A 13508-nucleotide genomic window follows, 5' to 3' on the forward strand; every position below is an offset into this window, starting at 1 on the left:
ATCTTGGAGAACAAGTCTACCACAACCCAGATGGTGTTGTAACCCTCGGGCAGGTCGGTGATGAAATCTGTTATGGTTCTCAATGGCAAGAGAACATAGCCCAGCAAACATAAGTACTAGCTCTTGGAAGGATGGAAACTAAACTGACCATGAACTAAACCTGCCGCACAACTAACAGTAGCCGGGTAGCGTTGCCTACGTTTTTTATCCCTAGACGCCCAGCGCCGGCCGGAGGACTAACTAATCCTGGCAGAGGAAAATATAGTCCTGGCTCACCTCTAGAGAAGTTTCCCCGATAGGCAGACAGAGGCCCCCACATATATTGGCGGTGATTTTAGATGAAATGACAAACGTAGTATGAAAATAGGTTTAGCAAAATTGAGGTCCGCTTACTAGATAGCAGGAAGACAGAAAGGGCACTTTCATGGTCAGCTGAAAACCGTATCAAAATACCATCCTGAAATTACTTTAAGACTCTAGTATTAACTCATAACATCAGAGTGGCAATTTCAGATCACAAGAGCTTTCCAGACACAGAAACGAAACTACAGCAGTGAACTGGAACAAAATGCAAAAACAAACGAGGACTAAAGTCCAACTTAGCTGGGAGTTGTCTAGCAGCAGGAACATGCACAGAAAGGCTTCTGATTACAATGTTGACCGGCATGGAAGTGACAGAGGAGCAAGGTTAAATAGCGACTCCCACATCCTGATGGAAACAGGTGAACAGAGGGGATGATGCACACCAGTTCAATTCCACCAGTGGCCACCGGGGGAGCCCAAAATCCAATTTCACAACAGTACCCCCCCCTCAAGGAGGGGGCACCGAACCCTCACCAGAACCACCAGGGCGATCAGGATGAGCCCTATGAAAGGCACGGACCAGATCGGAGGCATGAACATCAGAGGCAGTCACCCAAGAATTATCCTCCTGACCGTATCCCTTCCATTTGACCAGATACTGGAGTTTCCGTCTGGAAACACGGGAGTCCAAGATTTTTTCCACAACGTACTCCAACTCGCCCTCAACCAACACCGGAGCAGGAGGCTCAACGGAAGGCACAACCGGTACCTCATACCTGCGCAACAATGACCGATGAAAAACATTATGAATAGAAAAAGATGCAGGGAGGTCCAAACGGAAGGACACAGGGTTAAGAATCTCCAATATCTTGTACGGGCCGATGAACCGAGGCTTAAACTTAGGAGAAGAAACCCTCATAGGGACAAAACGAGAAGACAACCACACCAAGTCCCCAACACAAAGCCGAGGACCAACCCGACGCCGGCGGTTGGCAAAAAGCTGAGTCTTCTCCTGGGACAACTTCAAATTGTCCACTACCTGCCCCCAAATCTGATGCAACCTCTCCACCACAGCATCCACTCCAGGACAATCCGAAGATTCCACCTGACCAGAAGAAAATCGAGGATGAAACCCCGAATTACAGAAAAAAGGAGACACCAAGGTGGCAGAGCTGGCCTGATTATTGAGGGCAAACTCCGCTAAAGGCAAAAAAGCAACCCAATCATCCTGATCTGCAGACACAAAACACCTCAAATATGTCTCCAAGGTCTGATTCGTCCGCTCGGTCTGGCCATTAGTCTGAGGATGGAAAGCAGACGAGAAAGACAAATCTATGCCCATCCTAGCACAGAATGCTCGCCAAAATCTAGACACGAATTGGGTTCCTCTGTCAGAAACGATATTCTCCGGAATACCATGCAAACGGACCACATTTTGAAAAAACAGAGGAACCAACTCGGAAGAAGAAGGCAACTTAGGCAGGGGAACCAAATGGACCATCTTAGAGAAACGGTCACACACCACCCAGATGACAGACATCTTCTGAGAAACAGGAAGATCCGAAATAAAATCCATCGAGATGTGCGTCCAGGGCCTCTTCGGGATAGGCAAGGGCAACAACAATCCACTAGCCCGAGAACAACAAGGCTTGGCCCGAGCACAAACGTCACAAGACTGCACAAAGCCTCGCACATCTCGAGACAGGGAAGGCCACCAGAAGGACCTTGCCACCAAATCCCTGGTACCAAAGATTCCAGGATGACCTGTCAACGCAGAAGAATGAACCTCAGAAATGACTTTACTGGTCTAATCATCAGGAACAAACAGTCTACCAGGTGGGCAACGATCAGGTCTATCCGCCTGAAACTCCTGCAAGGCCCGCCGCAGGTCTGGAGAAACGGCAGACAATATCACTCCATCCTTAAGGATACCTGTAGGTTCAGAGTTACCAGGGGAGTCAGGCTCAAAACTCCTAGAAAGGGCATCCGCCTTAACATTCTTAGAACCCGGCAGGTAGGACACCACAAAATTAAACCGAGAGAAAAACAACGACCAGCGCGCCTGTCTAGGATTCAGGCGTCTGGCGGACTCAAGATAAATTAGATTTTTGTGGTCAGTCAATACCACCACCTGATGTCTAGCCCCCTCAAGCCAATGACGCCACTCCTCAAAAGCCCACTTCATGGCCAAAAGCTCCCGATTCCCAACATCATAATTCCGCTCGGCGGGCGAAAATTTACGCGAGAAAAAGGCACAAGGTCTCATCACGGAACAATCGGAACTTCTCTGCGACAAAACTGCCCCAGCTCCGATTTCAGAAGCGTCGACCTCAACCTGAAAAGGAAGAGCAACATCAGGCTGACGCAACACAGGGGCGGAAGAAAAGCGGTGCTTAAGCTCCCGAAAGGCCTCCACAGCAGCAGGGGACCAATCAGCAACATCAGCACCCTTCTTAGTCAAATCAGTCAATGGTTTAACAACATCAGAAAAACCAGCAATAAATCGACGATAAAAGTTAGCAAAGCCCAAAAATTTCTGAAGACTCTTAAGAGAAGAGGGTTGCGTCCAATCACAAATAGCCTGAACCTTGACAGGATCCATCTCGATGGAAGAGGGGGAAAAAATATATCCCAAAAAGGAAATCTTTTGAACCCCAAAAACGCACTTAGAACCCTTCACACACAAGGAATTAGACCGCAAAACCTGAAAAACCCTCCTGACCTGCTGGACATGAGAGTCCCAGTCATCCGAAAAAATCAAAATATCATCCAGATACACAATCATAAATTTATCCAAATAATCACGGAAAATGTCATGCATAAAGGACTGAAAGACTGAAGGGGCATTTGAAAGACCAAAAGGCATCACCAAATACTCAAAGTGGCCCTCGGGCGTATTAAATGCGGTCTTCCACTCATCCCCCTGCTTAATTCGCACCAAATTATACGCCCCACGGAGATCTATCTTAGAGAACCACTTGGCCCCCTTTATGCGAGCAAACAAATCAGTCAGCAGTGGCAACGGATATTGATATTTAACCGTGATTTTATTCAAAAGCCGATAATCAATACACGGTCTCAAAGAGCCATCTTTCTTAGCCACAAAGAAAAAACCGGCTCCTAAGGGAGATGACGAAGGACGAATATGTCCCTTTTCCAAGGACTCCTTTATATATTCTCGCATAGCAGCATGTTCAGGCACAGACAGATTAAATAAACGACCCTTAGGGTATTTACTACCCGGAATCAAATCTATGGCACAATCGCACTCCCGGTGCGGAGGTAATGAACCAAGCTTAGGTTCTTCAAAAACGTCACGATATTCAGTCAAGAATTCAGGAATCTCAGAGGGAATAGATGATGAAATGGAAACCACAGGTACGTCCCCATGCTTCCCCTTACATCCCCAGCTTAACACAGACATAGCTTTCCAGTCAAGGACTGGGTTATGAGATTGCAGCCATGGCAATCCAAGCACCAACACATCATGTAGGTTATACAGCACAAGAAAGCGAATAATCTCCTGATGATCCGGATTAATCCGCATAGTTACTTGTGTCCAGTATTGTGGTTTATTACTAGCCAATGGGGTGGAGTCAATCCCCTTCAGGGGTATAGGAGTTTCAAGAGGCTCCAAATCATACCCACAGCGTTTGGCAAAGGACCAATCCATAAGACTCAAAGCGGCGCCAGAGTCGACATAGGCATCCGCGGTAATAGATGATAAAGAACAAATCAGGGTCACAGATAGAATAAACTTAGACTGTAAAGTGCCAATTGAAACAGACTTATCAAGCTTCTTAGTACGCTTAGAGCATGCTGATATAACATGAGTTGAATCACCGCAATAGAAGCACAACCCATTTATTCGTCTTAAATTCTGCCGTTCACTTCTGGACAGAATTCTATCACATTGCATATTCTCTGGCGTCTTCTCAGTAGACACCGCCAAATGGTGCACAGGTTTGCGCTCCCGCAGACGCCTATCGATCTGGATAGCCATTGTCATGGACTCATTCAGACCCGCAGGCACAGGGAACCCCACCATAACATCCTTAATGGCATCAGAGAGACCCTCTCTGAAATTCGCCGCCAGGGCGCACTCATTCCACTGAGTAAGCACAGCCCATTTACGGAATTTCTGGCAGTATATTTCAGCTTCGTCTTGCCCCTGAGATAGGGACATCAAGGCCTTTTCCGCCTGAAGCTCTAACTGAGGTTCCTCATAAAGCAACCCCAAGGCCAGAAAAAACGCATCCACATTGAGCAACGCAGGATCCCCTGGAGCCAATGCAAAAGCCCAATCCTGAGGGTCGCCCCGGAGCAAGGAAATCACAATCCTGACCTGCTGAGCAGGATCTCCAGCAGAGCGAGATTTCAGGGACAAAAACAACTTGCAATTATTTTTGAAATTTTGAAAGCAAGATCTATTCCCTGAGAAAAATTCAGGCAAAGGAATTCTAGGTTCAGATATAGGAACATGAACAACAAAATCTTGTAAATTTTGAACTTTCGTGGTGAGATTATTCAAACCTGCAGCTAAACTCTGAATATCCATTTTAAACAGGTGAACACAGAGCCATTCCAGGATTAGAAGGAGAGAGAGAGAGAGAAAGGCTGCAATATAGGCAGACTTGCAAGAGATTCAATTACAAGCACACTCAGAACTGAAGGGAAGGGAAAAAAAGAAAAAAAAAAAAAAAAAATCTTCAGCAGACTTCTCTTTTCTCTCCTTTCTCTGTCAATTAATTTAACCCTTTTTTGGGCCGGTCAAACTGTTATGGTTCTCAATGGCAAGAGAACATAGCCCAGCAAACATAAGTACTAGCTCTTGGAAGGATGGAAACTAAACTGACCATGAACTAAACCTGCCGCACAACTAACAGTAGCCGGGTAGCGTTGCCTACGTTTTTTATCCCTAGACGCCCAGCGCCGGCCGGAGGACTAACTAATCCTGGCAGAGGAAAATATAGTCCTGGCTCACCTCTAGAGAAGTTTCCCCGATAGGCAGACAGAGGCCCCCACATATATTGGCGGTGATTTTAGATGAAATGACAAACGTAGTATGAAAATAGGTTTAGCAAAATTGAGGTCCGCTTACTAGATAGCAGGAAGACAGAAAGGGCACTTTCATGGTCAGCTGAAAACCCTATCAAAATACCATCCTGAAATTACTTTAAGACTCTAGTATTAACTCATAACATCAGAGTGGCAATTTCAGATCACAAGAGCTTTCCAGACACAGAAACGAAACTACAGCAGTGAACTGGAACAAAATGCAAAAACAAACGAGGACTAAAGTTCAACTTAGCTGGGAGTTGTCTAGCAGCAGGAACATGCACAGAAAGGCTTCTGATTACAATGTTGACCGGCATGGAAGTGACAGAGGAGCAAGGTTAAATAGCGACTCCCACATCCTGATGGAAACAGGTGAACAGAGGGGATGATGCACACCAGTTCAATTCCACCAGTGGCCACCGGGGGAGCCCAAAATCCAATTTCACAACAGAAATCCATGGCAATGTAATGCCAGGGTAAAAAAAGAAACTGGCGCAGGCTGAAGGAGACCAACAGTCTTGCTTCTGGGAGTCTTGCTTTTGCCCTACAGTGAACAGGCTGTTACAAAATCCAGAACATCTTTAGCCAGTAAAGGCCACCAGAAGCTGCGAGTAATCAGCTCAGTATAATTAAGGATGCACACATGATCACTGGCCACTGGCCAGGCTTACCCTGGAGAGGCATAACTAAGTGATCACTTAATTTTCACTAGAGCCTCTGATAGTGAGGATAGGCTTTGGTTGCTATAGCTGAGGTCTGGAGAGATCGGACAAAACAAGACAAGCCCGGTCTGCAACAGGAGTGAAAAACAACAAAACATCTTGAGTTGGAGCTAGATGTGAACTGAAAACTGGAACCAAAGCAGGGGATAGGCCAGGGAAGCAGAACTCTGGAAGACATAATAGGGTTAAGTTCCTGCAGAGTTTGTCTGCGCCACTGTGGCGCCCCTTGGGTCCAGTCACCACAGAGATACTGCACCTCATCCAGAGGTGTGGTATCTTACTCTCACGTAAGGAGGGAGCACTACCCAGGACTCCAACACTCACATCCAACACACACCAGTTCAGTCGGGGAACCTGGGCATACCCTTAGGGAGGAAGGCCTCAGCCCAGGCTGGATAGGAATGGGTGTTGGGAGTGAGTGGGGTAGGTAGAGTAGGGGAAGAGCTAATTAGGAGGGAAAGTGAGGAGAAGAAGGGAGGAAGTGGAGCTAAACAGACGTGCGGGTCTGCAGCTTCTGACTGACAAAACAGAAGAATTATGAAATAGAGACAGAAAGAAGCTCCCAGAAGGACAGAAGGGGTCCTAGGGGCACAGGAAGTGCAGAAGCCACCCATCGGGCCCGCATCCAGACATGGAGAGACCAAGTCGCAGTCAGGGTACCGGCCCCAACTTAGTGAGAAACTGCAAGTCTAGCTAAGAAACTGGAGGCTGTGGCTTCTGCAAGAGTCACAGCCACATCCACCCATACTTCGCCAAAAAGGCAGCGGTAGAGAATCCAGGGGACTCAGGGAATGATGCCCAACCAGGTTCATGGCTGCTGGCTTGGGACACTGTGGTTAAGGCGCTGGGCAGGAGTAGTGGAAGCCAGCGTAGAAAGATGGCTAGAGAAAGGCATATGAAAGGAGTCCTGGAAAGGTGCATCCCAATCTACCTGGGAGTGTGCTGGACCACAGACCTGGAGGACACATCACATCCAGCTGGGTGCCATAAAGAACTGTAAGTAAAAGTCTGGAAACTGCATCTTGCTGTGTCCTTTGCATTGTTCCAATTGCACCTGCCCGGCATAGGCACCACCGCCATCTTATATCTCTACACTACATCTTCCCTGGGGTTAGCTCTACCGTGGAGAGCTGCTCCAACTCTGCTGCATCACCATCTGCCCCAGAGGATCTGAACTGCAGCGTCAGCCACCACCTCATTGCCACGGGTGGCGTCACGAACATTTCCCGTTCTCCCCAAAAAACTTTATTCCCATTTACCATAAAAAAATCGCTTTATTATCGGACGCCCAGGGCCACGGATCAGGTCACTGCTGCTGTGACCTTCCCCTTTAAGAACTGCCATGTCGGATGCGGTACCAAGTACCCCACAGCCCCATGGGGTGCTCCACTTCCCTAAAGCCAGAAATAGACAGCAAGAAGATGCAACACTGCTGGGAGCACTGCAAAAGGCAACTCAGAGAGACAACCTGACATGAGAAGCAAAGCAGGGACCACGGGAGTAGGACGGCAATGAGAAGATGTACGAGTTGCCGGTGTGACAACAATGACTCAATGACTTCTGCAGAACTTCTCTTGTGCTGCAACCATTCTGTGGAACTCACTACCCCAAACAGTATTGGACTGTGGTGCCAAGGTCCCATCAGCAACATTGACTCTGGGGGGCCCACTGATCTTTCATTCACCCCCCACATCCGATCACTGGCTCGCTCTTCTTATCTGCATCTCAAAAACATTTCTAGAATTTGCCCTTTTCTTACTTTCGACTCTGCAAAAACTCTTACTGTCTCACTTATTCATTCTCGTTTGGACTATTGTAACTCTCTACTAATCGGCCTCCCTCTTACCAAACTCTCCCCGCTCCAATCTGTGCTGAATGCTGCAGCCAGGATCATATTCCTCACCAACCGCTACACCGATGCCTCTACCTTGTGCCAGTCATTACACTGGCTACCCATCCACTCCAGAATCAAGTACAAAACTACTACCCTCATTCACAAAGCACTCCATGGCTCAGCACCACCCTACATCTCCTCTCTGGTCTCAGTCTACCACCCTACCTGTGCCCTCCGCTCCGCTAATGACCTCAGGTTAGCATCCTCAATAATCAGAACCTCCCACTCCCGTCTCCAAGACTTTACACGTACTGCGCCGATTCTTTGGAATGCATTACCTAGGTTAATACGATTAATCCCCAATCCCCACAGTTTTAAGCGTGCCCTAAAAACTCATTTGTTCAGACTGGCCTACTGCCTCAATGCATTAACCTAACCATCCCTGTGTGGCCCATTCAAAAAAAAAAAAAACAATCAGGTTCCTCGCATCATGTTCTCATACACTTTATGCAGTTAATAGCCTCTGTGTCTGTACTGCTACATACTTAGGCAGTTAACTGGTTCATGCAGCTTTACATGAACACCCGAGCCTTACACTATGGCTGGTCCAAATAACGAAAGCAATTGTTACCATCCACCTCTCGTGTCTCCCCTTTTCCTCATAGTTTGTAAGCTTGCGAGCAGGGCCCTCATTCCTCCTGGTATCTGTTTTGAACTGTGATTTCTGTTATGCTGTAATGTCTATTGTCTGTACAAGTCCCCTCTATAATTTGTAAAGCGCTGCGGAATATGTTGCCGCTATATAAATAAAAATTATTATTATTATTATTATCAGTTATCTGTAAATATTAACATAATTCACAAATGTACCTATTCTATACAATAATAATAACAACAATAATAAACTGAGTTGTTTGTTAAATGAATGATTAAATGTTGCCTTTGTCTGTACTTACAGAACTTAGAGAATCAAGTGTAATTTGCCATCTATTGCTCATTTAAGGAGTGGGGGGCCAATTCCAGCAAAGTAACCCCACTGTGAATTCACCTGTTCCCCCAACCCTGGCATCAAACCATTATAATTGCCAATAACGAGAAATAACCGAATCAACTGAAAGTGGATTAATGCAAGGCAAATCAAATTTGCTTTGAAAATTCTGTTTTGCCAGAACCAACATTTTAACCAACAGGACCCGTAGAAGCGCAAGGGAGCGTGAAACGGCTGTCGTCCGATTTTTTTTCCCGTTCTACACCCCCTGCTGAAGATGTTTTAAATCGTCACAATAAAGATTGGATTTTAGAAACGGTGAGTGCCACCCTTTTTTCTCTTCAGTATATGGATTTATGCAATTGTTTACAGGGTTTGGCACCCGTGAATCCAAAAGGGCAGTGAATTTGACGTGGTAATCACACACAGTGGATATTTGGGCTCAGGTGTTGCAGCGGTGCCGGATTCTTTCTTCTATAGTATTGATTCTATAAACATCTCTGATCATTACATTAGCCCTAGCAGGATTCATCAGTAATTCCCACTAGGCCACTAGTCCTAAATATGTGAGTCACTGGGTATACAGTGTGCTTGTTAAACTGGCCATCTCCGTTCCCTGAAGCACGGTACCAACCCACACCCTGTGACGTATGTCTATGCTGGAAGTAATGGCCAACAAGAACGATCCTCTGCTACAGCAGAATCAGCTCCCGAGCCTGGTTCAGATGTGGTCAGGGTTTTCTACTGGCACTGCTTATGGATCTTCTACTGGCGTGGTATACAAATTTTCTACTGGTGTTGCTTACGGATTTTCAACTGGTGCTGTGTACAGACCTTCGGCTGGGGCTGCTCACGGATCTATTGCCAGTGCTGATTATGAATCTTCCTCACAGCTCAGACCTTCTCTGGTATCTGATCGCTCTGTGACCGTTCTGTAGCAATGGTGACTGTAAGCCCACCTAGCAGTCATACAACCTGTCCTGGTACAGGTTTTGGCCCCAACTGCCATCCAGGCCTTTTGTAATTAGTAATTGTGACACAGGTGTTACCTGACCTGGTGTCATCTTTAATCTTCTTCTCTAAGAACGTAGGTTTCCACTAATAGGTTCCTATTACTGTAAATCTTTTTTTACTTTTGCTATTGAACAGCAGATGGCAGAGTTTGCTTGCAATTACTCCACTAGGCATCAACTTCAACTGTATTCTTCTCTGTTTTCCACTTCCTTACACAAGGGTAAGAACCAAGGCAGCACTAATGAAGTGATAGTCACACTAAGAGTATTACTGGAGATGGAATACAGGAGGCCTAGTGTTCTGTTCCCGAGTTTGCAAGACAAAAAGGTAACAGAACAAATCGCAGCAGGGAACATGAGATGAATACAGTGTCACTGATGGTACTTCCAAGACGTTGACAAACAGAGAAGCTAAATAAAGGCCATAGTGGCAAAAGAACATCCCCTAAGGTGAAAGGAATGCTAAACCATATCAGCATGGGTTTATGAGGAATCGCTCCTGTCAAACCAATCTAATCAGTTTTTATGAAGAGGTTAGCTATAGACTGGACCAAGGTGAGTCATTGGACGTGCTATATCTTGATTTTTTCCAAAGCGTTTGATACCGTGCCACACAAGAGTTTGGTACACAAAATGAGAATGGTGGGTCTGGGGGAAATATGTGTGTAAATAGGTAAGTAACTGGCTTAGTGATAGAAAGCAGAGGGTGGTTTCGCTTTTACCAGTGGAGTACCGCAGGGTCGGTGTTGGGACTTATTCTCTTCAACATATTTATTAATGATCTGGTAGAAGGTTTACACAGTAAAATATTGATATTTGCAGATGATAAAAAAAAAATTATGTAAAGCAGTAAATACAAGAGAAGATAGTATTCTGCTACAGATGGATCTGGATAAGATGGAAACTTGGGCCGAAAGGTGGCAGATGCGATTTAACAATGATAAATGTAAGGTTATACACATGGGAAGAAGGAATCAATATCACCATTACACACTGAATGGGAAACCACTGGGTAAATCTGACATGGAGAAGGACTTGGGGATCCCAGTTAATGATAAACTTACCTGGAGCAACCAAGTACACATGGGTCCCCAACTCCTTCCCATACCTGCTGCTACCCCCGTGAAGGTGGCAAAAACCACCATGGCCTCATGGATCCCAGATGTGATCAAAGCCAAGAAAAGGAGAGAGGAGTGGATGAAGGCCCAGTTGGACGATCCTGAGAGGAAGGACATGGTTAAGCAGATGACACGTGGCTCCTGTCTGTTGCAGATAATTCTAAAAGGAATTGTGAGCTGGAAGACTTTTATGTTGTGCTCGTTGCACCCCTTGAGCATGAAGCAGTTTAAAGTTCCAAAGGAGCGAAGATCCAGTGGACCTGCGATCCAATAGTTTGGAACTCCAATGATCAGATGGCCAGGGAAGGTTGAATCTATTTTTTTCTCTAGTTTGTTACACTAATTTCCCTGCAAGATTTAAGCAGCAGCTGGAGGGTTCTACACCCTCAGTTAAGGACTGAGCCAAATCTAGAGTGAACATTGCACCTAATTGACTGTGTCTCTGTCCTAAGGACTGTTGATGGAACCCTGGACTGTGCCCTTGTTCTGTGAGCCACCCGTAAAGAGACATACTTTTGTCGTTGGTTTGTTCTAAGGCCCTTGACAAGATGTGCTGTATCAACTCGATATACTAGTGCTTGGTTAAAAGGACTTTGTCAGTTGTTCTTCTGGGGTCCTTACCAAGATGGACCAGGTTATCATGCTCGATGAGAGGAAGAGGACCCCACGATGTTTGATACCCACTTTGTAGTAAGATACCTGATGTTTTTCGAGGTCCGGATGGCAGAGGATGGCCATTGTTACAAAAGGGGAAAAGGTAAGAGGTTTGAAGTGTTGCCCACATTCCCCCTTGAAGACACATATATTGTTATAATGAAATAGAATGTGTAATGTGTTTAGTGACATATGTTATTAGTAATAGAGTTGTAGTCTGCCCAGCAGTAGGGAGTTAATAAGGACAGTTGGGGTTGATGATTGGGACCTGCCCGGAGTGAAATGGGCTAATGGGAAGGAACAGAGGGAGTTTCCTGTTAAGAAGACAGGGCTCAACTAAACAGTAGAAGCTTATTTATGGTCTGATCAATGAACAAAGCTGCGTGAATTGGGTGTCCCTGAAGTGAGAGGGGACAAAAGCAATGGATAGTGAGATCCAGAGTAGAGACTGAAGCAAAGGAATAGTGTAATTTTATACATTTTTACATACATAATTTTATATATTTTATAGTAATAGAGTGATTTACCAGAGATGGCAGCAGATTCCCTTTATTAAACACCTGAAAGACTCTTTTTGTTCAATTCTATACAAAAAGCACTTGGCTGTTTATATGTTCAGTGTTTTGTTCCACTTCAGGTTTTGAAAAATGCTCAGTGGGAGATAGAAAGTTCTTTAAAGTGCCTCCTGATAGAATCTGCTCCAAACTATCCAATCTAAAAATTGCAAAAAATGCTTCAAGACAAAAAAAATTCAAAAATCTTCAACATTTCTTTAAAACCACTTCCGGAAAAGCTTCAAAAGACAAAAGTCTCAAACAAAATCACCCCAATAAATGAGCCTTTCACAAAGTGGTTTCCACTAAAAAACTCGTTTTGACCACCTCAAAAAAAATCCCAGTGTCAATACCCTCACTCAGGAATGAAAGCAGTAGTTGACCTGATTTGACAATGGACACCATAACTGGTGTGTGATTTACCTCTTTTTTAGGTACCATCCACCGGTAACACATGTGCACTCATGGTAAAGAGTGAACAAAAATGTAAAACAAAAACTGTTTGTTTCAAAACATAAAAAATGTAAAAAATGACATATTACGTTTCCCCAGAACTGTAACAACATGCACAATACTTTTCACGTGTTTCTTACAGTGTATGATGATAAGCATAAAAACAATGAAGCTATTATTCTCATTTACGCACCCAGCATTTAAAATATGTACTGCGAAAAATGCGGGCTGTGAGAACAATCCATCTGTAAGCCAAGGAAATAGCACATATAAGGTAACAGCGATGTCCAAGGACATGCACATCTGGCAAAATGGAATCTCCTTTTTATTATAAACTAGAGTCATGTAATTACTATATTAGGCACTAAAATATGGCAATTACTGGAAAACACTCGGAAGGAAAATGAACACTCACGGTGTTTTAAAGGATTGTTCTCTTTTTTTTCTAATACAGAAGGCTCTTGTAAGATATTGATTCTCCTTGCAGAGAACGAGCTGGAAGGAAGTTTTAATGTATTGCTTTTGGGGAAAAAGTATGCAAAATAGCTTAATTTCTGGAATAACAATGAGAGATGAGTAAATCGATTTGCAGGACCCTGGTCCAGAGGCCACTTAGTCTGTGAAGTGTAGAATCAGTATGTACCTAATGGCTCGTCTAGACGACCGTATAAATTGGATGAGTGCTATCTGTGGTTTTGACAAATAGCACTTGTACCCATGTTTTTCTATGGGGCTGTGCACACGTCCGATTTTTTTTCCTTGGGCCGAGCGGACAGAGGAAAAGAATCGCTGAATGCAACATTTGCCTCCA

Source organism: Ranitomeya variabilis, chromosome 3 (genome assembly GCF_051348905.1).
Source record: "Ranitomeya variabilis isolate aRanVar5 chromosome 3, aRanVar5.hap1, whole genome shotgun sequence".
NCBI lineage: Eukaryota > Metazoa > Chordata > Amphibia > Anura > Dendrobatidae > Ranitomeya > Ranitomeya variabilis.